Raw genomic sequence first — 27,138 nt, forward strand, 5'->3', positions numbered from 1 at the left:
TTCAGAATTTGTAAAAAAAAACAAAACAAAAGAAAAGAAAAAACCTACCACCACAACGATCCCCTGAAGCAAAGTTGTATGACAAATAAAGTGTTCCAGCCAAGTTATACATCTCTGCAAAGGGAGGTTTGAATGGCAAGTGCTGGGCAGGATGGAGCCCTCAGGTCAGCAGAGCCCCTGGAACAAAGAAGCATTCAGGAGTCTCCAGGACACTGCACGCTCCAGTCTGTCACCAGCTAAACATGAGGCTGCTGGAGCTGTTAGCGGGGTTTATCTGGAAAACTCAAAGGCATGGAAAGAAACACATTGAAGGGTGCCTGGCATCTGCCCATGCACTGCACTTCTGATAGACCAAATATTATTTTGGCAAATGGATTATTTCATTAGCTAATAATGAGCTTTTACCATCCAGCAAAACTAAGACACTTCAAGCTCAGTGTATCATGCTCCCCATTTGGTTTTTGTTTGCTTTTTTCCCTTAACTTCACATTCTGTCTTAAAGCACATAACCACTTCCTAACCATCAACGTCAAACAATCATCAAAAACCACAGTTTACTGTTTAAATTTGATACGTCACTTTTTTAAAAAAGGCAATCATTGCCATCATCTTGGAGGTGTGCAGAGGCCAGCTTCTCCTCTGCAGGTTGTACTCTTCTTTTAGGGCCTAATTAGAGAAGATTCCCTTTTGATACTTTACTGGATTTCAAGGAATGAGTTACAGAGAATGTTCTCCCGGAAAAGCAGAAATAAAAATAGTATAAGAATGGATTAATGTAACAGTTCTCAACATTTTTTATTCTCAGCTGTCCATTTTTAATTCCCTATATCATTTGTCAATTTAAATACCTAAAACAGAAGAAGCATGCCCACTTAGCCTTTTTAAAGAAGGCTTAGGGCTTCCCTGGTGGCGCAGTGGTTGAGTCCGCCTGCCGATGCAGGGGACACGGGTTCGTGCCCTGGTCCGGGAAGATCCCACATGCCGCGGAGCGGCTGGGCCCGTGAGCCATGGCCGCTGAGCCTGCGCGTCCGGAGCCTGTGCTCCGCAACGGGAGAGGCCACAGCAGTGAGGGGCCCGCGTACCGCAAAAAAAAAAAAAAGAAGGCTTAAAAATACAAGAGGAAGACTACACAGGTGTAAAAGTTTAACTCACTATGTCCCTCTGCTGCCTTTTTTGGGTTTTTCTCAGCCTGGGTGTGTTCCTTGAACTGCCCTCGCACCCCACTGTCACCCAGCACCCCTTCGTGGCAGATGGAGACCCAGGTGCATGAGGTGGTGCTGTGAAGAGAAAGAATCACTGCATCCAGGTGCCCTCAGGGCCGTGCGTTCTTCCAGCTCTGCACTTGACCACAGGGTGACTTACCTCACTGGGACTCAGTTTTCCCATTTCGAAGTAGGGTGTTGAAGAAGGCGTTAGGAATGGCCTAAGTTAAATTAAATCACATTTGGCATCTAAGTCTGCCTTTTAAAATCGTTTCTATAATTACGTGATGAATTACCCACTCTATACATATATACAGTGAAATACTACTCAGCCACAAAAAAAGAATGAAATAATGCCATTTGCAGCAACATGGATGGACCTAGAGATTATCATACTAGGTGGAGTAAATCAGAGAGAGAGGCAAATATTATATGATATCACTTACATGTGGAATTTAAAATATGACACAAATGAACTTATCTACAAAGCAGAAGCAGACTCACAGACATAGAGAACAGACTTGTGGTTGCCAAGTGGGAGGGGATTGGGGAGGGATGGACTGGGAGTTTGGGGTTGGCAGGTGCAAACTATTATATATAGTATGGATAATAACAAGGTCCTACTGTAGAGCACAGGGAACTATATTCAATATCCTATGATAAACCATAATGGACAAGAATATTTTTTAAAAAAGTATATGAATCACTTTGCTGTACAGCAGAAATTAACACAACATTGTAAATCAACTCTACTTCAATAAAAAATATTTAAATTGAAAATTAAGGTTCTGAACTTAAAAAAAAAAATTACCCACTCGTATTATTTTCAATTTGCTCCCTTTATTTTTGGTCTTGGGCCTGCTTATTTAAAACTTATTTTCCTTTCCTCTGGTTCCCTTCTCTCCCGGTTGTTCAGCTGTATTCCTCTCTATCCCTGTGCTCCCCACCAAGCCTGGTTCACTTTTCCCTTCATCGTTCTCCCAATTTTGTTAAATACGACTGCGTCTTCACTCTTTCACCCTAGTAAAGTAATTTTGGAAAACACTGCTTGATTTTAAATGATTTCTTCATTTACTGTGTTATAAGTAGAAAATGCTAGTATTAAATCAATGTATCATAAGACATTCCTACTCAAGTTCAAAATGTTAGAGTAATAGGACTTGTATTCAGCAACTACTGTTCGAAGGTATAAATCAGGCAGGACTGGTTTTGCTTTGTTTTAAAATATTTCAGGAAACTTGCTTAGAATATTTCAAGAACATTACAGAAAGTTACAGAAAATAGCATAAAGTACTGACCATTGATCTTTGTCAAATCTGAATATTTTGCTATATTTGCTCCAAGTTTTTAAAAATAAAATGTTACAGGTACAGTCAAAACCTTCTGTATGTTTTCCCCATCTCATTCCTCACCCTCTGCTTCCCATGTATACATTATACACTGAACGTTTTTTCCCTTACTTCTTTTTATAATTTTATTACATATGAGTGTGTAACAAATAAAACACATTACTGACATATGCTTTTAAATTTTATATTAATGATATCAGACCATCTTTAAATGTTAGCATTTACCCATGTTGACCCACTCAACTCAAGTTCATTCTTTTTTTTTTTTTTTTTTGCGGTACGCGGGCCTCTACTGCTGTGGCCTCTCCCGTTGTGGAGCACAGGCTCCGGACACGCACGCCCAGCAGCCATGGCTCACGGGCCCAGCCGCTCTGTGGCATGGGGGATCTTCCCGGACCGGGACACCAACCCGTGTCCCCTGCATCGGCAGGCGGACTCCCAACCACTGCGCCACCAGGGAAGCCCAAGTTCATTCATTTTGATTGTTGTATAGCATCCTTTTATATGAATATACTACGGTTTATTGATCCACTTTACTATTAGTGGATATTTAGGTGGTTTCTAATTATTTGCTATTGCCAAGTGTTACAGTAAATATTCTTGTACCTGTTTTCTTGGGCACGTGTGTGAGAGTTGCTGGGGGTTACAAAGATGCACCTTTTCAACCTAAATATGTATTTCTCAAAGGCTCTCAAAAGCGTGTGAGTTTCAGGGGACCTCCCTGGTGGCGGGGGCAGTGGTTAGGAATCTGCTTGCCAATGCAGGAGACCGGGTTTGATCCCTTGGATGCCTCGGAGCAACTAAGCCCATGTGTCACAACTACGGAGCCTGCGCTCTAGAGCCCACGAGCCACAGCTACTGAGCCTGTGTGCCATGACTACTGAATCCTGTGTGCCTAGAGCCCGTGCTCTGCAACAAGAGAAGCCACCGCAAAGAGAAGCCCGCGCACCGCAACGAAGAGTAACCCCCGCTTACCGCAACTAGAGAAAAGCCTGCGCCCAGCAACAGACCCAGCACAGCCAAAAATAAATAAATGAATGAATGAATTAAAAAAAAAAAAGATGTCTCCTCGGTTGCAAAAAAGTGTGTGCGTTTCTCCTGGTCCGCATCCATACCAGCTCTTGACATCATCAGATGTTTACATTTTTTCTGATCCGATGTATGGAAATGCAAGATCATCTTCGTTAGAATTTGCATTTCCCTGATTGCAAGTGAGTTGGATCATTCTTGTTTCATGTTAATTGAATTTCTTCTGTGACTTGCCTATTTTCACCCCTCACTCATTTTGCTTTTGAGTAGTCTTTATTTTATTTAGGCTTTTCCTTTGTGCATTGTGTGCGATAGGTATGTTATTTTATTTTTTCCCACATGATTGATCAGTTTTGCCACCATCAATTATTGAAGTGTTTGTCCTTTCCCCGCAAATTTGTAATGTCATATGCAGTCTCCATGCAGGAATGGTTTCATTCTGCAAATTTTTGTTTGGTGTTTCTGATCTACTTTCCCATCACTGAACCAACATTAATTATAATAGGCACAGTCATAACTTATAATAAGCTTTCTTACATGGCAGGGAAAATTCTTTTACCTTGTTCTTTTTCTCTGAAAGCATCTCTACATATAAACTTTAAAATTCATTTGCGAAAACCCTGTAGAGATTTTGGTTGGAAATACTATGAGTTCAGAGATTCATTGGAAGAGAATGGACATTTTTACAATATTGAATCTTCCAATAAACAAGATATAGCTCTACATTTATATGTCTCCTTTTATTTATTTTGATTACTCTCAGATCTTTTTTTTACAGGTTCCCAACATGTTTTGTTAGATTTACTCCTAAGAATCTTATGGGTTTGGGTACTATTATATTGATGATATGTAGAAATGCAATTTGGTTTTCTAAAACTCTATTTTTAGTTCTAGTAATTTATTGATTCTCTGGATGTTCTATGATAACTGTGATAATTGGTCATTTGGGAATTATAGTTTAGTTTGTTTTTTTCCAACTTTTGCACTTTTCTTTTTTCATCTCTTACTGCTGAGGCTTAAACTTCTAATACAATGATGAATGTAAGTTGTGATAACAGGTACCTTTGATTTGTTCTTGACTTTAAAAGTCATGCTTCTAACAATTCACAACTAAGTACCATGTTTGCATAGGGTTTTGGTAGATAACCTTTACCAGATTAAGGAAGTTCCTTTTTATTCAAAAAGCTTTTTGTTTTGTTTTAATCAAAAGTGAATATTATCACTTGTGGTGTGGGCTACATTAATATATTTTTGCACTTATGCTCATAATTGAGATTATCTCTAAGTTTCCTTCATATTCTTTCCACAACATAAAGATTACACTAGCTTCATAAATTTTGTCAGTACACATTCTTTTTCTAGTAACTGAAATTGATTCCGTAAAATAGGATTATCTCCTTGTTGGCAGTTTGACTGAACTTTCCTGTGAAACTGTCCAGGCCTGATAGTGTTTTTGTAGGAAGGATTTTAACCTTTGAATTAATGTATTTAAAGGTTAAAAGTCTATTCAGGCTTCCTACTTCTCTTGAGTCAGTTTTGATCAGTTGAATTTTTTCTAGGAAAATTTTCCCTTTCATTTATGTTTTCAAATTTATTTACATAGACTTGCTCATAGCATTTTCTCATTACTATTTCAATTTCTGCTTAATCTCCTAGTTATTTCCCTTTTCTCATTCCCAATATTTCTTCCTTGTGTTTTTCTCTTGTTTTCTGATTAGTCTTGCCAGAAGCAAGTCTATCTCATTAATAGTTTTTGTTTTGTTTTCTTTTGTTTTGCGGTACGCGGGCCTCTCACTGCTGTGGCCTCTCCCGTTGCAGAGCACAGGCTCCGGATGCACAGGCTCAGCGGCCATGGCTCACGGGCCCAGCCGCTCCACGGCATGTGGGATCTTCCTGGACCGGGGCACGAACCCGTGTCCCCTGCATCGGCAGGCGGACTCTCAACCACTGCGCCACCAGGGAAGCCCTCATTAATAGTTTTAAAAAGTAACTTTTGGGGAATTCCTGGTGGTCCAGTAGCTAGGACTCAGCACTTTCACTGCCAGGGCCCGGATTTGATTCCTGGTCAGGAAACAAAGACCCCACAAGCCATGCAGCACAGCCAAAAAAATAAGTAAATAAATAAAAATAAAATAAAAACTAACTTTTGTTTTTATTGATCTAGTCTCCCTTTGTTTCCTATCTTGTTAATCTCTGCTCTTACCTTTATTTCCTTCATTCTATTTTCTTTGGGTTTACAGTGCTGTTCTCTTTATTACTTCTAAAGTTGATTCTAGCTCACTAATCTTTACTTTTTTTCCTTTTTTAATGTGACTATTTAAGGCCGTAAACGTCTCTCTAAGAACGCCTTAGTCTTTGACCCACAAATGCTGATGTATATTATTTTCCAGTTATAAGAATTGTCTAGTTTATATTATTACTTTCTTGACACGATAATTATTTGTGCTTTTATTAAGAAAAATTTCAAAGCACTATGTTCCAAGAGCACATCCTATGTAAGATATTGATTATTTGATATGTGCTAGGATTTTTATTGTGCTCCTGTGTGATGTATTCTATATATGTTCCATGCATGCTTGGACAGACTGGATTTTATCTAATTATTTGTTGCAAGGTTCTTTATATGTGCATTTGATTGAGGTTGATACATGTTTTTTCCAAACATCTGTATCTTTTCCAATTTTTGTCTGCTTTCTATGTCAATTACCGAGAGAAGCATATTCATACCTCAACAATATGCTTGTTCATGTTTCAGTTTCTCCTTGTACTTTGGACAACTTTGGCTTTGTATACTCTGAAGCTATGTTATTGGGTGCCTGCAAGTTTAGTGTTATTATATTTTTCTGGAAAATTGTTTCCTCTTATCATTGGATAGTTACTCTCTTTGTCCCTGATAATGCTCTTCGGCTTAATCATGGAGCTTTCTTTTGTTAGAATTTACCTAACGTAGCTTTTCCCATCTTACCTTTTCACCCTTTTGGTGTCCTTACATTTTAAGTTTCCTGCTTATTGATGAGAGACAAGCAGGTCGTCCTTGAGGCTCATTCCCTCCTACATTTGGTAGCTTAAGGAGAAAGTAGCTCAGCAGATTAACTCGATGGAAGGACAGGCTGATACCACATCCTAGTAGTGCCAGCTTCCTCTTCCTAGTAAGTCCATTTCTTCCATCAAGAAGGTCCCACTGTTTTGCTGTAAAATAGATGTTCCTTGCCTCTCCCTCCAACATCCTTAGAAATATGTAGAACAATAAAGGGGGGGCCTCTTTTTGGATCCTGTGACACATCACAAAGTCCCCACTTGAGCACATTTCTCTGGGGGATAATGAGAGATGGGAAGATCGTGTGCCCTCTGTTGTTCTCGGACTCTAAGTTCCCTCAACAAACAGCACTTTAATTTTCCATCACATGTACCTAGTGGTATATATTAGTCTGCTCAGGCTGCCAGGACAAATACCATAGACTGGGTGGCATAAACAACAGAAATTAATTTTCTCCTAGTTCTGGAGGCTGAAAGTCCATGATCAAGGCTCCAGATGACTCAGTTTGCGGTGAAAGTGCTCTTCCTGGCTTGCAGACAGATGTTTTCTCGCTGTGTCTTCACATGGCCTTTCCTTGGTGTGCACTTGTGCACACACGTGCACACACACACACCCCCCAGGCTCCCCAGATGTCTCTTCTTATAAGAACACTAATTCTATCAGATCAGGGCCCCACCCTTATGACCTCATTTAACCTTAATTCTTCCTTAAAGACCCCACCTCCAAATAGAGCCATACAAAAGGCCTGAGAAAAACTCCAGTATAAGCAGTGAGAGGTAAGGTAAATGATGTAAGGTTATTTTTATATTTATTTAAATTTAGAGAATTTATCAGAAACATTTAGTCAAATATCTCCTAATAAATTTGGTATGAAAATCTGAACATGCACTAAGTCAACTATCACATGAAGCGTTAATCATTCTGTTATTACTCTAATGTTAGCCAAGAAGGGTTTCATCTTGCATAACATCTATAATATACAGCAAAGTAGATGAGATCATCTTAATGCATTCTGTAACTCATTCCTTAAAATTAAATATCAATTATAATTGTTTTGCCTAAATTCTAAAGTGTCTCTTAAAGGAAATTTGGAATTACTACTCTTTTATAAAAAATAAGTTTATTTATTTATTTGTTTACTTTTGGCTGTATTGGGTCTTCGTTGCTGTGCTTGGGCTTTCTCTAGTTGCGGCGAGTGGGGGCTACTCTTCATTGTGGTGCACAGGCTTCTCATTGCGGTGGTTTCTCTTTGTTGCAGAGCGAGGGCTTCAGTTGTTGTGGCTCGCGGGCTTAGTTGTTCTGCGCGCGGCATGTGGGATCTTCCTGGACCAGGGCTCGAACCCGTGTCCCCTGCATTGGCAGGAGGATTCTTAGCCACTGCGCCACCAGGTAAGTCCTGGAATTACTACTCTTATTCAATATTCAGAGAGGGAAATTTTGATGACAAATCAATAACATATTGCTTTAAATATTTTATAGAAAGTGTTTTAAATAAGATACTTGAAATGATAACCATTTTTTCAATAATCAATTTCCAGTACTTGCATTTAGGCGCAACTTTGCCTACCAAAAACCTTGAAAGAGCCGACGTACATCTACACTAGCAATAAAAACTGTCCTAAGTCCTTTAAGTGGTGCTTGGGTGAAATCAACTTCTAAATACTCAGCTACAATGACATGGCAGGGTTTCTTAATCAGAACTGTTTTGGTTTTGGGCAATAGAAATCTACTCGAGCCATCTTGAAAATATACTATATAAGGGGTTTATTATAAGTAATTAGGTTATCACAAGGAACCTCAAGAATGGGGCAATGTGAAGAATTAGACAACTAAACTAGAAAGCTAAGCCTCTGCATTCTTACTTGGGGACTCTGTGGCTTCCTGTGTTCATCACATTTCTCTCTTTCTCTCTGCAGACCTCTTTCCCTGTGCTCATAGTCAAACATTTGCCTCCATTTGCTCTCAAGTATAATCATAACGTAAACCTGAAAATGTATGAAAGGACTCTCTAATTTCAGGTAGTCATATCTAACAATTAGACTCAAGGCTCAGGAGTAAAGGTGATTTTTTCAACAATTATCTAAAAAGTTTAGAATTCTTATTTTCATTCACCAAACTCAGGAAGGAAACTATTAATTTTCGAGTTGGTTTATTGCTGGAGTTTCATGAGATTAAAAGCAAGTTTGAGGGATGTGATGGTTTCTTTTTCCGAACCACCATATTTGGAAATATAAGACATGCTCCAATTTTACAAAGAAATCTTTCATTGGGAAAATTAAATACTTGTCATCACACGTGTATTGATCCTGCCTTACTTTCCGTCCCTTCTTCCCAGGACCCCTTCATCAGTCCCCAGCCTCTGGCCCCCGTTGCTCTTTGCCTGCATCCCAGGCAGGACTGCTCACTCTTAACTGCCCCTCCTGAGATACTAGCTGAGGTCAGAGCCCGGGCTTTCCACCACCGGGGATAAAGATCACGTGTCGGACATGTTGCTTTAAACACTACAAATTAGCTTTAAACAAGTGAGGGGAAGATGGAGGTTGGACTGACTTATCTGTGGAATAGGCAAATTCAGATCCAGGTGATGACAGATAATCTAGTCCAAATTCCATTTCTGGACTTGTTTTCCTGAATTAGCCAGACAATTAACTCGGCAATTAAAGCTCACCAGATAATCTCATCATCTTTCATTTGGCAGCTTCTCGAGACAAAGCATGGCTACTTGCTTCATTGGGAGCAAATGCTGATTTTGTACTTAACCTGCCCTGTGCCGTCATAGGGCACAGAAGACTCCTGGTGACTAACAGAGAAAGAATTGGAAAACGGGAGTTAGGTACAAGTTTCAGCCTTTAGAGGATGAGCAGCCTTTGGGTTAAGGCTCTCCTTACATCGTTTGAATCTTTGAAATGAATCACGACTGATTCATGGCCCAGCTATTTTATTTTATTTATTTATTTTTTTACTTTATTTATTTATTTTTGGCTGTGTTGGGTCTTCGTTGCTGCGCGCGGGCTTTCTCCAGTCGTGGCGAGCGGGGGCTACTCTTTGTTGCGGTGCGCGGGCTTCTCATTGCGGTGGTTTCTCTTGTCGCGGTGCATGGGCTCTAGGGGCGTGGGCTTCAGCAGTTGTGGCTCACAGCCTCAGTAGTTGTGGCTCACAGGCTCAGTAGTTGTGGCGCATGGGCTTAGTTGCTCCGCGGCATGTGGGATCTTCCCAGACCAGGGATCGAACCCATGTCCCTTGCACTGGCAGGTGGATTCTTAACCACTGCGCCACCAGGGAAGCCCCTCAGCTATTTTATGTCTAAAGGACTGACATCTTGATTTTTAAATTGACAACAGTAAAAAGTGAAAGTCTTTCTTTGAGAAACTGGTATCCTTTCATATCATTTCTGTATCTCTCCAGAAATGATGTTGCAAAAGGCTAATGATATATAATCAGATTTACAGAGCAAATCAGTTCACATCATTTCATTTGGTTCTACTAATATGTTTACTGGTTATGCAGAGGAAAATATATTGTTGTTCCCGTCTCAGAAATAGAGAAAGTGGCACAAAGCCCTTTTAGAGTCCTGGCCCACAGATCGCTGGCAAAACAGGGAGTGAGCCGGTGGATCCCCGCCCGCCATGGTTTGAAGTGCTATCTTTTTCCCTATCTCCTGGCTCTTCTGTGTTGAAACGCTTCATGCCTTCAGTCGGGAAATGCCTTCATTAGAAATACAGTTTAGTCATTCTGGCCTTTTGGAAGTGGTTGTAAAATGACCGATCCTCGTGTTTTGGTTTGTGTTGGGATGTTTCAGAGCTGGGCGGTCCAGGAGATAATTTACGGGCAATAAGGACTTGCAGGAAGCTCCCAGGAGGCGGGAAAGCACTGAATTATCAGCACCGTCAACACCACCAACAAACACTCCCGAGAATCTACTGCAGGCTAAGTCTGGAGACATAAGACCAAAACAGACAAACAAATAATCATGATGTAAACACTGCCCTCAAGGAGTTTCTAATGAGGTGTGGGGCATAATCGTAAACGTAGATGACAACGTAAAGTAATAAGGCTAGGTGTACGGTGAGCACTTTTTTCAAATGAAATTTGGGTGGTGTGGACTACGGGTACTTATGGGGGTGGAACCTCTTATTTTATTGCCAGTCAGCAGATGGAGCTCAGAAGAAGGGGTGATTCTTAAGCACCTGGGCTGGTTGGTTAGACCTTGTGGAGGAGGCGTGGCTTGAAAGGAAGCCTTCAAAGAACATTGGAGCATAGACAGGCAGAAAGGAGGTAAGGAAGGCATAACAACAAAACAGGAGATGGCATGGGTGTGGGACTTCAGCGTAATGTTAGTTGGAATAGAGGGAATAAGTCATTAAGAAATAAACTTGGGGGCTTCCCTGGTGGCGCAGTGGTTAAGAATCCGCCTGCCAAGGTAGGGGACACGGGTTCGAGCCCTGGTCCAGGAAGATCCCACGTGCCACGGAGCAACTAAGCCCGTGCGCCACAACTACTGAGCCTGCGCTCTAGAGCCCGTGAGCCACAACTACTGAGCCCATGTGCCACAACTACTGAAGTCCACACGCCTAGAGCTCGTGCTCCGCAATGAGAAGCCCACGCACCACAGCGAAAAGTAGCCCCCGCTCACCGCAACTAGAGAAAGCCCGCACGCAGCAACGAAGACCCAATGCAGCCAAAAATAAACAAATAAAATAACTAAATTTAAAAGAAAGAAACTTGAAGAGCACGTAAGGGCCAGGTGGTAGAGGGCTTTGAATGTCAGCTAAGGACATACGAGTTTACAGGTAGCGAATGGGCTGAACTTGGTTGGATGCAATTAGGAAGTGATTTTACTTATCACCACTTGCTGAAAACATACTCCAAATAGGATTTCTCTTCTTCACCCCTTGAGTGACTTTTTGAGCAAGGTCCATAGTTTTCAGGGCAAACTTAGGGCTTTGAGTAAATATAAATAAACATGCCAATCCCTCATCCGGTCAGAGCTCCTCTCTTGCCCTCAGCTCAGGCCAGACCTCTGGTTTGGGAGCCAGCAATGGGTGGGCGTCTGGTCTGTTCCTGCTCTATATCCTACCCACCACTGCTCTTGGCTTCTTTAGGGTTGGAGACAGTGGCAGGTAAGGGATTAGAGGGAAAGTGGCAAAGTCTATTTCTCACATCTGGTGATGTCTGTAATTCTCGTTTGTCCACCTAATGTGTGGCGCGCATCCAAGTGCTGGCTCTTTCACACAGCATGTAGCGAGGTCTTTGGAAGTCCCACTGGATGTCCTGTTACAGCACTGTTCCTGGCCTTTATCACCTCCATCCCCTGGTGGATCACCCAGAGTATCCCTCTGTAGGGATCTAGGCAGATGGTTCTCTTGGATGGGACTCCTCCAAGATCATCCTTTCCCAGCTACTCGCCATGGTACTCACTTTGTCCACCGGAAACATTGCACATCCTTGCTCCAGGATTGGACGATGCTCTCCAGAACAGCAGACTGTTCCCACTGCTGCCTTTTCTTCCTGCCCTGACACCATGGGCAACTCCAGCTCAGCTCCCCACCCGATGAATTTTCCAGGGGAGAGTTAGACACTAGTCCCTACCTTCATCCTATATGACCCAATTTCCTGGGAACATTTTCTCCCCCAAATGTTATGTTTCCACATTAGGAGCAAAACAGCCGGCTGGAAAGTGAGATTCCAATCTCCCCTCTTGTAGATAGCGCCAATCTCTATAAATGGGTCAACTGGGATCCCTTCTTTTGGTTTGGAGGTGGGAGGGGAAGCAAAACTACAAGACTTTCTACTCACATTTGAGTTCCCTTACTACCAAGAATCTCACTGAGGAATCTCTTCTGTTATAAAGGTTGGAAATGGGGGATGGTATTGACTATTGATGGCTCCGTTTGGTCACCTCTTAGTTAGTCCTGCAGGGACGTGTCTAGTCTCTTTCTTAAATATGGGTGCATTGTCACCCGTTGTCCAAGCCTTGAGGCTTTCACTGAAATATTGAGACAAAATCTCCTCTCACATCCTGTGACATGGGAAGTGGGAGTCCAAGGAGGAGGAAGACACGAGGAAAGGGAACACATTTAAATTCTCTTCATTGCAATTTGCCTAGGACTCTAGTGGTCTGTCTATGAGCTTCTGCAAACCGTCCTAAATGATTCCATTGGCTTGTTGGCTTGTTGGGCTGTGGCTGCCTGAACTGAACTTGAGAGAGCACTCACAGGCCCTAAAGATTGCAGTTTTGTCTCTTTGCATCATCGGTATCACATGTCCAGCCACACGAGTCCATCTACCTCTTTCCTGCTTCGCATTAAGGATCGTTCTGATGCTTTATTTTCGAGCAGTTGCTATCTAATATTCTTTCAAGCTGAGATTAAATGAATATTTAGGCACCTAAATGTGGGTATTATTTTCTCTCCCAAGTTATGTTCCTTAAAGTAAATCCGTTTTCAGCCACGAATGCCTGTATCCCATCTCCAAAATGAGTTTTCAGTACATTCCTCTTTGATGTGTGCTCTCCACACAGATTATGGCATGCATTTGAGGCGTCATGTGGGAAAACTTGGGGTTTATGTTGTTTTTAATTTTTAAAAATGTTTTGAACATTATAGCAGTAGCCCACACTTCTAATAACAAGTGCAATAACATGGAACGAACATATATAAAAGACAAAGCTAATTGTCTCCTCTTTTTTCTACCTCTGCCCCAACGCCATCCATTCACTGCTGCTACCCTGAGATAACCAACGTCAGTATTTTAACACATATACAAATATATATTCAGATACGTTGGGGGCTTATCTGTTATCATACTTTATACAGTTCCAGATTTTCCAAGATTCAGTACTGAATCCCAACTTGATTTTAAGTACCCTCAGCCCATGCAGCCCAACTTACGTTTTGTTAATCTGACAGTCTGTCATAGATTTCTCTGCAAGTTAGTAGATCTATGTCTGTAACAATGTTTTCTAATTTCTTCATACACAATCTCCCTCACACACGCTATTTTACATAGAAGAGTTTATTCCGTGTATACTAGAGTACGTTCACTTTGCTTAGTCTTTCCATATTATTTATTTATCTGCATCCTCTCCTTCTCTCCTCTCCTGCTCCCCTATCCCTCTGACCACCCCTTTCTCCTCCAGAGAATTTGTGCAAACAAGATGATGCATATTTTTCTGTGTTTTTCTCCAGACATATAACTATACATAGATATGTAGATTTTAAACCATTATTTGCTTTGCAAAAATGAGATTATATTATATACTCTGCTCTCATACCTTAGTTTTGTCTTGCAATAATGTCTCATCCAAATCCCTCTGTGTCGACTGGCAGAATGCTAATGCATTCTTCATGGCTGCACAATATTTCAGTGTGAATGAATGTAACATATTCAGCCATTCCTCTCTCAGTGGACAGACACTTTGTTTCAAATCTTTTTCACTATGAATGACTGCATGCGGGATCTTCATTGAGGCATGCAGGATCTTTTGTTGTGGCACACAGGCTTCTCTCTAGTTGTGGTATGCAGGTTTTCTCTTCTCTAGTTGTGGTGTGCCGGTTCCAGAGTGGGTGGGCTCTGTAGTTTGCGGTACACGGGCTCTAGTTGGGGTGCACGAGCTCAGTTGCTGTGGCACGCGGGCTCAGCTTCCCCGCGGCATGTGGGATCTTAGTTCCCTGACGAGGGATCGAACCCATGTCCCCTGCATTGTAAGGCAGATTCTTTACCACTGGACCACCAGGGAAGTCCTCTATTTCTGAGTTCTTTATTCTAAACCATTGAACTACGTGTCTTTCCCTCTTCCAAATCCACACTCTCTTAGTCACTGTAGCTAGATTACAAGCCTTACTATCAGGTAGAGTGATTCCTCCCCTTTTATTCTTCTTTGTCAAGGTAGTTTAGCTATTCTAGGACCTGTTCCATATAAATTTTAGAATAAGCTTGTCTATGTCTTAAAAAATCTTTGCTGGGATTTTGATAGGAACTGCATTGAAGCTACAGGTTGATTTGGGGAGAACTGACATCTTTACTGTTTGGTCTCCCAGTCCGTGAACACAGAATGTCACTTTATTTATTTAGGTCTTCTTTTATTTCATCAACATTTTACAATTTTCAGTGTACAGATCATCTACATGTTTTGTTAAATATATACCTAAGTATTTCATTTTCTTTGGGGTGATTGTAAATGGTATTGTGTTGTTGTGGGGGTTTTTTTTGCAGTACGCGGGCCTTTCACTGTTGTGGCCTCTCCCGTTGCGGAGCACAGGCTCTGGACGCGCAGGCTCAGTGGCCACGGCTCACGGGCCCAGCCGCTCCGCGGCATGTGGGATCTTACCGGACCGGGGCACAAACCCGTGTCCCCTGCATCGGCAGGCGGACTCTCAACCACTGCGCCACCAGGGAAGCCCGGTATTGTGTTTTAAATTTCTTTTCCACATGTTCATTGTTAGTATGTGGAGATACCCTGTGTTTTGTGTGTTGATCTCTTATCCTATGATCCTGCTGAACTCAGTTCTAGGGTTTGTTTGTTTGTTGCAGATTCCTTGGGATTTTCGATTTTCTATGTACACAATCGTGTTATCTGCAAATGGGGATAATTTTACTTCTTCCATTCCAGATGATATGCTTTTTATTTTATTCTTGCCCTAGAGCAGCGACTAGACTTGCCAGTACTCGTTGAATAATAAAATAGTAATAAAAGGGGACATCCTTGTCTTGTTCCCAATATTAAGGAGAAAGCATTTGGTCTTTCACCATTAAGTGACATTTTAGCCATAGGATTTTGTAGATTCTTTGTGAAGATGAGTTAATTCCTCTATTCCTACCTTGCTGAGAGTTTATTTTTAATCATAAATGGGTGTTGGATTTTGTCAAATGCCTTTTCTTTGTTAATTAATATGATCATTATGATCCTATGATTTTTCTTCTTTAGTCTGTTGATATAGTGATTATGTTGATGGATTTTCAAATGTTGAACCAGTCTTACATACCCAGAGTAAATCCCACTTGGTCATGGTGGATAATTTGTTTTAGATACTATGTTGGAATCAATTTGCTAACATTTTGTCAGAATTTTTGTATCTAAGTTCAAGAGAGATACCTGTCTGCAGTTTTGTTTTGTTTTACTGCCTTTGATTTTATATCAAAGTAATACTGGCCTCCTAACACATGAGTCAGGAAATATTCCTTATGTTTCTATTTTCTCGAAAAGACTATGTAAAACTGGTATTAATTCTTCTTCAAATGTTTGATGATCTCTCCAGTGAAGACATCTGGGACTGGATTTCTTTTAGGGAATTTAAAATTACAAATTCAGTTTTTTAATGGCTGTAGAATGATTTAGTTTCTCTATTTCACCTTGATTGAATTTTGGTAGTTGGTGGTTTTTAAGAAATTTGTCCATTTCTTTTAAGTTGTCAAACTTATGAACATAAAGCTGTTCATGGGATTCCTTGAAGGATTTAGAGTAGCATCCCTGATATTCTGTTTTGTGTCAGCTCTCTTTACTTTTGTCAGTCTTGCTAGAGATGATCAATCTTAGTGATTTTTTTTTTTAAGAACCAGCTTTTTTTTTCATTGATTTTCTATGTTTTTCTATTTCCAATTTCATTAAATTTTGTTCTTTTTTTTTAAGTCTCCTTCTACTTGCTGGAGCCTTATTCTGTTTCTCTCCTTTTAGTTTCTTGAGGTAGGCACTTAGATGACTGGTTTAAGACCTTTACTTGCTTCTAATGTGTGTGTTTGATGCTATAAATTTCCCTCTCAGCACTGCTTTAGCTGCATCACACATATTTTGATATGTTGTATTTTTACTTTCCATTATTTATGTTTTTAAAAAATTTCCATTGAGACTTTCTCTTTGACCCATGGGTTCTTTAGAATTATGTTGCTTGATTTCTCCATGTGCAGAGGAACTAAGACCTCTGGCCAACAGCCATCCAACTTGCTGGTCGTATGAGTGACCCATCTTGGGTGCAGACTCTGCAGCCCCAGGTAAGTCTTTAAGTGACTGTAGCCCTGGCCCCACTGTGAGTTCATCTTTGTAGCCTCCTAGCTAAGCCACTCTTGATCCACAAAAACTGTGAGAGATGATTAGTATTGCTTCAAGCCCCTAAGTTATGGGGTAATTGTTATCTATCATGGATAATTAATACAATATAAGCTCTGTTCAGATTAATTTGTTATTTTTGCTCACTTTCTCAAGTTTTTTCCTCAAGTGGTGGTTTGTCTATGATACATTCTCTGAATCCTTGTATATTTACAAGTATCTTTCATTCAAACTGATGGGTAAGTGATAATTCACCTGGGTATAGAATTCTTGGATTTCAATCCTTTTCTCTTAGTACTTTGCAAAGTTTGCTCCACTGTCTTTTAACCTCCAGAACTGAAGATAAATCACATGCCTGTCTGATTCTCTTTCTTTATAGTTTGCTCATTTATTTTCCTGGAAACTCATAAGACTTTATCTTTATGTTGAAGTTCAAAAATTTTACTCATATATGCCTAGATATGGTTCTCGTTATTATGCCTGGAACTTAGTCAGCCGTTTGAAGTTGCAGACTCTGGTCTTTCTTCAACGCAAAAATATTTTCTTCTATTTTTATCTCTTCTCCACCTGCTCCTTGCCCGCCTTCTAGAATCTATCCTCCAAATCTCTTACCTTTATGCTTTTGTCTATGCAATTTCTATCTCTTTGTGCTTTTGCTCTGTCATTTGAGATTTTATTCCATTGAATTTTCCAGGCCTCTAATTTGAGTCTCAGCAATGGCCTTCATTTTACTAAAATTTTAGTCGAAAATAAAGGTTTGATTTATCTAGAGAGCCTCTTTTATGCTGCACATAGATCTCCTTCGTGTTCTTATTAGTTTTTTCTTACTGTTTTTCTTACAAGTTGTTGTCTGTCTCTTCCAGCGGCTCTATTTCCTAAGGGACTTAATCTGATAGTTTGATTTGCTCCTTCTCTTTCTGGTTGTGGAATCCTGGGAGAAGCTTAAGTATCAGTGGTCCAGGGAGGATGGAAGGACAATGGTCTCTGATTGTCTGATGGCATGGCAGCAGACAGGTCCTCAGGAAGGAAACCCTTTTGCTCCCTGATCTCCTTTAATTCTCCTGGCCTCGGTTTGGTTCTTCTCCAGCTCTTTGGGGTCAACAAGAATATACCCATGTACAAGGGGCAGAAATCAACCTGCTGGCAGGCCAACTATCATGGCACAATCAGGATGGTCTGTCTACTAGACATCATCGTTTTTAGTTCTTTACATCAGTTCTATCCTACCCTGACCCCCAACCCCCATCCTGCCCAGAGTGAAGAAGGCATCACACAGGTCTGTGATTCCCACCCCTCTTGCCTACTGAGTGGCCCCAGCAGAAGGAGTTGGAATGCAGTTGGAGTTAGAAGCAGAGGGAACGTGAGAGACAGTAAGCTACAATCTTTCCCTTGCGTAAATTTGAAATTAATTATTTTTTCACATTCATTCAGATCATCTTTCATGCTAAGTAGACAGAGTGCAAATAAAGTTTTTGTGAGTCATCTAAATATAAAAACATACTTGGAACTAAAATTCCAAGAACATTTTATAGACACCTTACAGAACTCCAGCCAACCAAATGATTTTTGTTCAGACTCTCCAATGTGAATGTTTATATGTAGACATCAAGCATGAGAAATGTCAGACCTGGCATAAAAACGGAACAAACGGCAGAATCTATGGTTTTAGAAAGGAACGGTTATTTGATCTCTGTGCAAACCTCAGCATATTTCTTCTCTCTCCCTTTTTTTATCCTCTGGAAAGCTATAATTTGAATTTAAGAGCAGTAGTTAGGAGCAAAATGCTAATCAAAATCAGAAAACCATACATTAAACCCTCTCATGAGTGAGGCACTATGTAAAGCAGAACCCAGCAACCGTTCTGAAGACTCGAAGCACTTTTTCTGACCCCAGCATCAGCCCCTCACTGTCCCAAATTTCTTCTTGCTGATCCCAGGATTTCCCCAGATGGCTCCCCTTCTTGGCTATGAACAGTCTGGTTTCTCTTCCAGAAATCCCATTCTCCAAGGTTAGCCTCAAAGGGGGCTACTCCTGCCATTTTTTAAGCCAGAAACAAGCCTTTTCATTTGAAGGGTTTTCACTGCTCCACGTTATTGAGAAATAGGGAATTAAAAGTAAACAAATGTTGGAAAAGTTACAGAAGTTTAAGAACTTACCAAAAGTTATCTTAAATACGTGTCCTTAGGCCGCAGTAAAATGTAGCTGAGGCTGGGATGCCTCATCCAACGTCTCTCTTTGGTTGCTCACATAGAGAGTTGTAAGCGCCAGCCTTGCGGGGCTTCCCCCTTCTGTTTCTATCACCCTTATTCCTCTGGCTACAGCTCAGGGAGACTTCCTCTCCCAGGCCCCCACCCTGAGCCCCTCTCCTTTTCTATCAGGTTCGGATATTCTGATGATCTTATTGGAGTAGAACTTTGGGTGCCCTAGTAATTCAACCAAATGCCTACAGACATTTGAAGTGGGTCATTTATATCCCCAGAGCAGTTCTGTGTCTATAACCTTCATACAGGACATGTCATTAAATTATCCTTTAACAAGTATCACAGATGGAGGGAATTATAAAGCAATTATGAAGTCAGTGTCCTTAGTTTTCAGTAACAATCAGGTTCACGTGTAAGTCACAGCTCCAAATCCAAGTGGGGTAATGTAAGTTGGAGAAGAGGTTCAAAGCAAATTCAAATGATTAAGGACTTCCCTGGTGGTGCAGTGGTTAAGAATCCACCTGCCAACGTAGGGGACACAGGTTCAAGCCCTGGTCCAGGAAGATCCCACATGCTGTGGAGCAACTAAGCCCATGCACCACAACTACTGAGCCTGCGCTCTAGAGCCCACGAGCTACAACTACTGAGGCCATGCGCCACAACTACTGAATCCCTCGTGCCTAGAGCCCATGCTCCACAACAAGAGAAGCCACCACAACAAAGAGTAGCCCCTGCTCGCCACAACTAGAGAAAGCCCAGGTGCAGCAACAAAGACCCAATGCAGCCAAAAATAAAATAAATATTTTAAAAAATCAGAAAGAAAATTCAAATGATTACTAAAGGTCTGGAAAATAAGAATATACTAAGAAGATAAATAGTTTATCAACCTTGGTACTATTAACACTGGAGGATAATTCTTTGGAGGGCTGTGTGCATGTGTGTCCATGTGTGTCCGTGTGTGTGTGTGTGTGTGTGTGTAGAACCACCCTGCGCATTGTAGGGTGTTTAGAGCATCCCTGCCCTCTACCCACTAGACGCCAGGAGCATTTGCCCTCCAGTTGTGACAACCAAAACAGGCTGCACACATTGCCAAATGTCCCCTGGGGATAAAATCACCCCAGTTGAGAATGACTGGGTTAAAGGTTAAAGATATTCAGCACAGGGGGAGAGAGAAATTAGGAGTTTGGGATTAACAGGTATATATAGAATAGATAAACAACAAGGACCTACTGTATAGCACAGGGAACCATATTCAATATCTTATAATAACCTATAATGGAAAAGAATCTGAAAAAGACTATTATGTATATATACAATTGAAAATATATACAATTAAAAAATGTATATATATACATCTATATATAAAACGGAATCACTTTGCTGGATACCTGAAACCAACATAACATTGTAAATTAACTCTACTTCCATTTAAAAAAGAAATCATAAAAAAGATGTTTAGCACAAAACAGAGCTTTTAATACAGGGTTCAAATACATGAAGGGGCCTCACACTGATGACAGTCAGTAGCTTTCTAATTCCACTGAGGACAGAGGAATTTCAACCCAACGGATTTGGATAAAACATAGTTGATTAACTTCTTGTGAGGCTTGTTATGTAACTACATGGGTTACTGAAAAGGACTGGAATTCCCTCCTTTGCCCATCTTTTTTAAAAAAATAATTAATTAATTTTGGCTGCGTTGGGTCTTAGTTGCTGCGCGCGGGCTTTCTCTAGTTGCGGTGAGTGGGGGCCACTCTTCGTTGCAGTACAAGGGCTTCTCTTCGCAGTGGCTTCTCTTGTTGGGGAGCATGGGCTCTAGGCGCGAGGAATTCAGTAGTTGTGGTGCGTGGCCTCAGTAGTTGTGGCTCACGGGCTCTAGAGCGCAGGCTCACTAGTTGTGGCGCCCGGGCTTAGTTGCTCCGCGGCATGTGGGATCTTCCTGGACCAGGGATTGAACCCATGTCCCCTGCACTGGCAGGTGGATTCTTAACTGCTATACCACCAGGGAAGTCCCTGCTCATCTTTAAGATGAGATAAACCCTTTGTTTCTAAGGTAACTCTGATGCGGTCGTTCGTTAGAGAAGATGTGATAGAACACCTTTCCATTCCCCTCTGCCTGCGTCCCTTAATCTCGCACAAGGCAGGAGCCTTGCAGGGTTCACGTGCCTGCTACCAGCACCACCCTGTCGGTCAAACGGGCCTTTGCCAAACAGACAATGTGAAGTATGAGTGTTGTTATTATTTTGACCTTATTAGGAAGAATAGAGGAATCCATAAAAGTGTCCTTCAGTGTTTTCTTTTGAAGATACATCTTAAAGGACTTGGAAGAAGTCTATCAGTTCTAAGTTCCACTGGGTATTATATTACCCTGAATTATTTATTCAGTGTAAGTGGTAAGAAGAAGTATTGTTGGCGTCTTTTAAGAACCACAGGTTGAGAACAAGAGGTCTGTGTAAAAGGAGAGTTTGACTTCCTAGAAAAGAAGCTGTTAGAAAGAGGAAGGAATGGCTTGATGCCTTTTAAACTTATTTATATTCCCACGTCGTTCCAGAAAGATTTCAGGCTGAATTCTTGATAATGATGGAATTTTCAAGCTCTTAAATCTACAGTAATATTCGTTACCGAGCAACGTGTGGCAAAGAATTCTTGCAGCCTGTGATCAGGCTAGGGCTTCAGATTCTGGTAGCACAGTGCAGAACAATGACGCTTTGTATATCTCTGCTATATAACAGTTCATTCATGCAGATAGATGAACTAGTCAGATAGTTTACTTGGTTTTTAATTATCTTATTTAATTATTTTAATTGTTTATTGTGTTATTTTCCATTTAGGAGAGTTAGGAATAATCTCAAATGTATCCATTAGGATTTTTTTCTACTGCAAGTTACAGAAAACCCACTACAAACTGGTGTAAGGAGAAAAACAAAACAGGGATGGAGAAGAGGATTTCCTGGATCTCGTGGCTAAGAAGCCCCAGTGGAGAGCAGACGCGAAACGTGGCTGGATCCTGGGCTAAAAAAAAAGTTCTTTCATTGTCATATGCTCCACACGGCAAGATGGCAGCAGAATTAAAGGAACCTGCTTTTCTAGTAGCTGGAATGAGTCACGTGCCAATCCCGACCCAGTCACGCTTGTCTAGGGACTGTGGGGTTCTGAGAGGTTTGGCTAGGTCACAAGTCACCCCCAGACTCCCCCTCAACCAGATGGACAGAGAGGAAGACTAGATTCCCAAATAAAACCCGGAATTGTGACTGGAGGTGGACTGAACGGGTGTTAGTCAGCCAAGAGCAAACGTCTTTCACACACGTTCCTTGTATTTGAATATTTCAGTGAAACTCTCCGTTTAGGACGGTTGCGCTGCAGTCTGTGCTTCCTGCTTATGTGGTGTGAAACTCCTCGGATTCAAGCTTTGTTCAGCAGTCAAAGTGGAGTCCCAACGGCCAGTGTCAACTGCCAGGCTAGTTGTTCTAAAGCGTCGGGTGCCGGACCGTGAGTGCGTCCGTATGGTGAGCTAAGAGCTGTTCCTTTAGATGAGGACTTTGTTTTTTGTTTGTTTGTTTAATTTTTATTGTATATTGAAGCATAGGTGATTAACAATGTTGTGTTAGTAAGACAAATATACGATACCGATATGCGGAATCTAAAAAGAAAAATGCCACAAATGAACTTGTTTACAAAACAGGAAGAGACTCACAGACTTAGAGAATGAATTTAAGGACTTGCCTTGTAACATCACGGAAACCTTCGCTGGCACAGAGTAGCTGCTGGAGACGAGAGGCCCTGGGGCAGCACCTGCCCACCTCCAGGCAGACGCCCCCCAGAGTCGGACACTGAAGGCTCTTGGCTGGAGGACCCGACCAGACACTGCGGCATGTCCAGGCACCGCCCGAGGCCCTGTCCCAGCCGAGGGCGAGTCCCACTCACAGATGTCCTGAAGCCATCACCGACCAGGGACCCTGCTGGCGCTGAGCTGCCTCCTCCCGGACTTCTCCTTGGCGAGGTCGGTACCCCTTCTCTGTTTTCCCTACTCTTACTAAGCTGTGCTGTGTGCTCATCACGTGCGCTACATCCGATGATTCCTGAACTGAATACTGGCTCCGTTCTGTGTGTCTCCACTCCCGTGACCCTTACGCAGCCTCACCGCTGGGCCTGGTGACAAAACCAGGCCACACTGTCATTATGCTATGTGGTCGCATAGCTTCTATTTACAGCCATCGTGCCAGAGATGCCAAGAGCCCCCCCACGCTGCCTCTTCCCTCCTTCCAGAGCAGGGAAAGTTTTACCCCGGCACCTGGGTTGCCAGACACACACTACCTCCCCCAGCTCCCTGACAGCAGGTGCAGCCACGTGGCAACGCTCCAGCCAATGGGATGCGAGGACAAGTGATGTGTACCGTCGCTAGGTCTTGTCCTACAAGTGAGTGTGGGTTAGGCTACCCTTTCCTAATAATATACATATATATTTTAATATAATATGCATGTAATTTCTTATATATAATTTATACTTCATTATTTATTATATTTTAAAAAATATATAAACCTGTATTACCAATATTTCAAAGAGCAAGCAATGTTTACCCTGGGGAAGAGAAAACTTAAGAGAGTGGTTTTAAAACCACTTTTAGGGACTTCCCTGGTGGTCCAGTGGTTAAGACTTCACCTTCCGACGCAGGGGCTGTGGGTTCAATCCCACACCCCCTGCACTGGGGGAGCTAAGCTCCCACATGCCTTGTGGCCAAAAAACCAGAACATAAAACAGAAGCAATATTGTAACAAATTCAATAAAGACTTTAAAAATGGTCCATGTCAAAACCAAAAAATCTTTAAAAAAATAAAATAAAACCATTTTTAAAGATTTTAGTGTATGTTCTTGCTTTCTAACCACTGAAATAAATTTCTAACCTCAACGGAGCATCACGGCATCTAAGGAAAAGCCCCCAACTGCTAACCTTGGCTGTTCCAAGGAGCTGATATTGTCCAGTAGGATGGCTGTCCCCTCACATTCCCTAGACTCCAGGTAGGAATCACTGACTCGGGGTGGGGATGAGAACGCTGTCTCTAAGACTCGAAGTGCTGTCCTGGGAAATGGGGCAGACTGGCTCCTGGTGAGACAACAGTGAAGCTTCATAAAATGTGGCTGAGATTTCCTGCCATTGGAGGTGTTTATAGAGAGTGGATGGTTACCTACCAGGGATGCTGTCGAAGGACCTCACACCTTGCCTTTCCACCTTCACTTGGATTTCACCTTAATTTGAAAAGTGACCCCGTGGCATATGGCCCTGGAAGACCAGGAGACGGCCTTGCTGCTTTGGAGTCAAAACCGCACCAAAGGGTTTCACTGGTTGGTTTGAAATATTTGGTCTTCTAAACTCTCGTTCATTCCTATTAAGACATACAGAAAAAAAAAAAATTCCAAAGACAAAACAAACAAGAAATCAGAACATCACCATCTTCGCCAGGCCTGCTCCAACCCCCTTGACCAGCGTATCACTTGCAATCGACTCTGAAGAATCAAATGTGTAAAGACCAGGGAGCTCAGTACACTCATGAAGTCGGTGGCTTTTAGAAAAATCGTCACTGACGTCAGGTGTTTCACTGACGCCCACACTTGGGAAACAAGCTCATGAACTCAGCGGTCTAAGAATCTGTGACTGATGAGGTTTGATGTGCTGACTTGTAAAGGGTGTGAGTTCTGGACAAGAAGGTTGAACTAAAAGGCACACCTCCTTAATTACAGGATTTAAGCCAAGAAAAGTCAAAGACAGTGGGTGGGGTTTGTGACCCTGTCTCTGCCTTTAGTAGAGAAAGCCTTCTTGGTAGCTCTTGAATGTTTTTCTTTCTTAACGACCAGTTTGTTTAAGTTAAGAGCCAAATAAGGGTCACGTGTTACATTCAGTTTCTATGTCTCTTCTAAGCCATGGGTTCCTCCTCTGTTTCAGTCAGGCTCACTTCCTTTCTTTTCCTTGAAATGTATTTGTCATTTTTTCCTGTAAGTTTTTCCACAGTCTGAATCTTGCTAATTGCATGCCACTGATGTTGTTTAAAAGCCTCCTCTGTCTCTTATATTTTCTGTAAATTCATACATCTAGAGGCTTAATCAGATTTAGGTTCAATTTCTTTGGCGTGAATACTGTGTAAGTGGTTTTGCGTACTTCCATCGGGAAGCACGGAATATCTGTCTGTTCCTGTGACGCTGGGATTGTTCAGAGGGCTCAGGCCCTGCCAGGCTGACTCATAACACTGTAAAGTTCTGTCCTTTTTTCACCTAATGCTTTTAGCAGCCGTTGGTGATCTTTGCTTACACCCGCTCTTTCACTGGAGGCTGCAGCCCTGTGATATTTCTGGATCTATGAGGCCTGCTTCGCTTCTTAGCTGGAATCTCTCTACAAAGGGAAACCATTTCATCAACTAGTGGTTACCCTCAGGTACAGTTTGTACAGGAAGGCCAGACAAGTGTTTGATTCTTTCTTTTTATTTATAAGTTGTTAGAATGATAGGTTGGTTCCTAAAAGAAAACTATGACTATTTCTTCTACTCACAAAACTTCTGAGGCCAGATGTGTGGGATTCTCTGTCCCATTAAGCAATTCATGGGCCAGGCATCCATGGCCACCACTCCAAGCACTTTGACGTGTTCACCAACCCAGATGCTCTCCAAAACCTGTTGTTTAGGGTTTTTACGGAGGCTTCATTTCTTAGGCGTCATTGATTAAATCATTGGCCATTGGTGATTAAGTCCATCTCCAGCCCCTCGCCCCTCCCCCGAGGTCAGTGGGTGGGGCTGAAAGGTCTGACCCTCTAATCAACCCAGCCTCCCTTCAGTTCCATCCTTAGGGTCTTTTCTAAGTCACCTCATTAACATAAACTCAGGTGTGGTTGAAAGAGGCTAGTTATAAATAAGCAAAGAGGCCTCATTTTACCCGATCACTCAAGAAATTCCAAGTGTTTCAGGAGCTCTGTGCCAGGAAGCCAGTGTAGACACCAAATACATATTTCTTATTATGTCACAGTTCCCTGGCATCCTCTGTGGGTGACTCATGGTTCCTTCTTTTCTTTTCTTCTTTTTTTTTTGTCATTATGAAATCTATCTACATAAAAGATAAACATAAGAAAGGCTAAGTAAAATGATTTATTACATTCATTTTCCAATTTTTTACGTTGTAAAAGGAAATCGATTCCACATCCTACTGTATAACATATTTAAGCTACTACGGTGTCTTAATCTGTTCCAGATGCTCTACCAAAGTACCACAGACTGTCATTCTGTAAACAAAAGAAATTTATTTCTCATAATTCTGGAGGCTGGGAAGTCCAAGGTCAACACCGTGCCAGCAATTCGGTGTCTGGCAAGGGTCCAGTTCCTTATTCATAGATGGTGCCTTCTCACCGTGTCCTCACACGATGGAAGGGGCGAGGAAGCTCTGCGGGGTCTCTTTTATGAGAACACTAATCCCACTCATGAGGGCTCCACCTTTATGACCTAAGCATCTCCTCAAAGTCTCACCTCCTAAGACTATCATGTTGGGAGTTAAGATTTCAACAGGTCAATTTTGGGACGACACAAACATTCAGATTATAGCACATGGTTGTTTTAAAAGTAATTGAAAGGTAAACTAAATACTGATATTTTTACTCACAAGATGAAAATTATAATTATAGACATACAAATTGATACTTGGCTATTTACAGAAAGCAAGTGAGGTAAAGTTGCAGCAGCCATATTCATAGGGAAATCTTATTTGATTTAGGAAATGTAGCATCTTCACGTTTCTCAAAGTTGAATCCTAATCCAGAAATATTTGTAATGCTTTTTAGGAATAATCCAAGTGGCATACTTATCTAAATCTATTACCGTTCAGAGAAACAAGCTAACCAAGTTTGTGGTACAAGCTTTTGTACGACCCACTCTTATAAAGAGGAGATACTGGGACTTCCCTAGTGGTGCAGTGGATAAGAATCTGCCTGCCAATGCAGGGGACACGGGTTCAATCTCTGCTCCGGGAAGACCCCATAGGCCGCGGAGCAACTAAGCCCGTGTGCCACAACTACTGAGCCTGCGCTCTAGAGCCCGCGAGCCACAACTACTGAGCCCTCGTGCCACAACTACTGAAGCCCACATGCCTAGAGCCCGTGCTCCACAACAAGAGAAGCCACCACAGTGAGAAGCCCCAATGAGGCAATCAAGAGTAGCCCCCGCTTGCCACAACTAGAGAAAGCCCGTGCGCAGCAACAAAGACCCAACACAGCCAAAAATAAATAAATAAATAACATTTTAAAAAT

The 27,138-nt window shown here is 41.8% G+C and overlaps 1 long non-coding RNA gene across 2 annotated transcripts in view; it reads right to left on the reverse strand.

Annotated features, from left to right (window-relative positions):
• Positions 1-16: 16 nt before the first annotated feature.
• Positions 17-27,138, reverse strand: part of LOC149750407 (uncharacterized) — a 43,007-nt gene continuing 15,885 nt past the window's right edge. Inside the window, exons 2-3 of one of the 2 annotated variants that reach the window (XR_016391829.1) lie at positions 25,779-25,946; positions 17-24,241 (exon numbers count right to left, since the gene is read on the reverse strand). This is a non-coding gene — a long non-coding RNA (uncharacterized LOC149750407). Of the gene's footprint in view, positions 25,947-27,138 lie in introns of both variants that reach the window. The other variant, XR_016391828.1, reaches the window with a different exon arrangement.

The sequence above is a fragment of the Delphinapterus leucas genome, chromosome 1 (genome assembly GCF_059928025.1).
Source record: "Delphinapterus leucas isolate spDelLeu-1000000601 "Yukka" chromosome 1, BTC_Dleu_Yukka2, whole genome shotgun sequence".
NCBI classification, from domain to species: domain Eukaryota; kingdom Metazoa; phylum Chordata; class Mammalia; order Artiodactyla; family Monodontidae; genus Delphinapterus; species Delphinapterus leucas.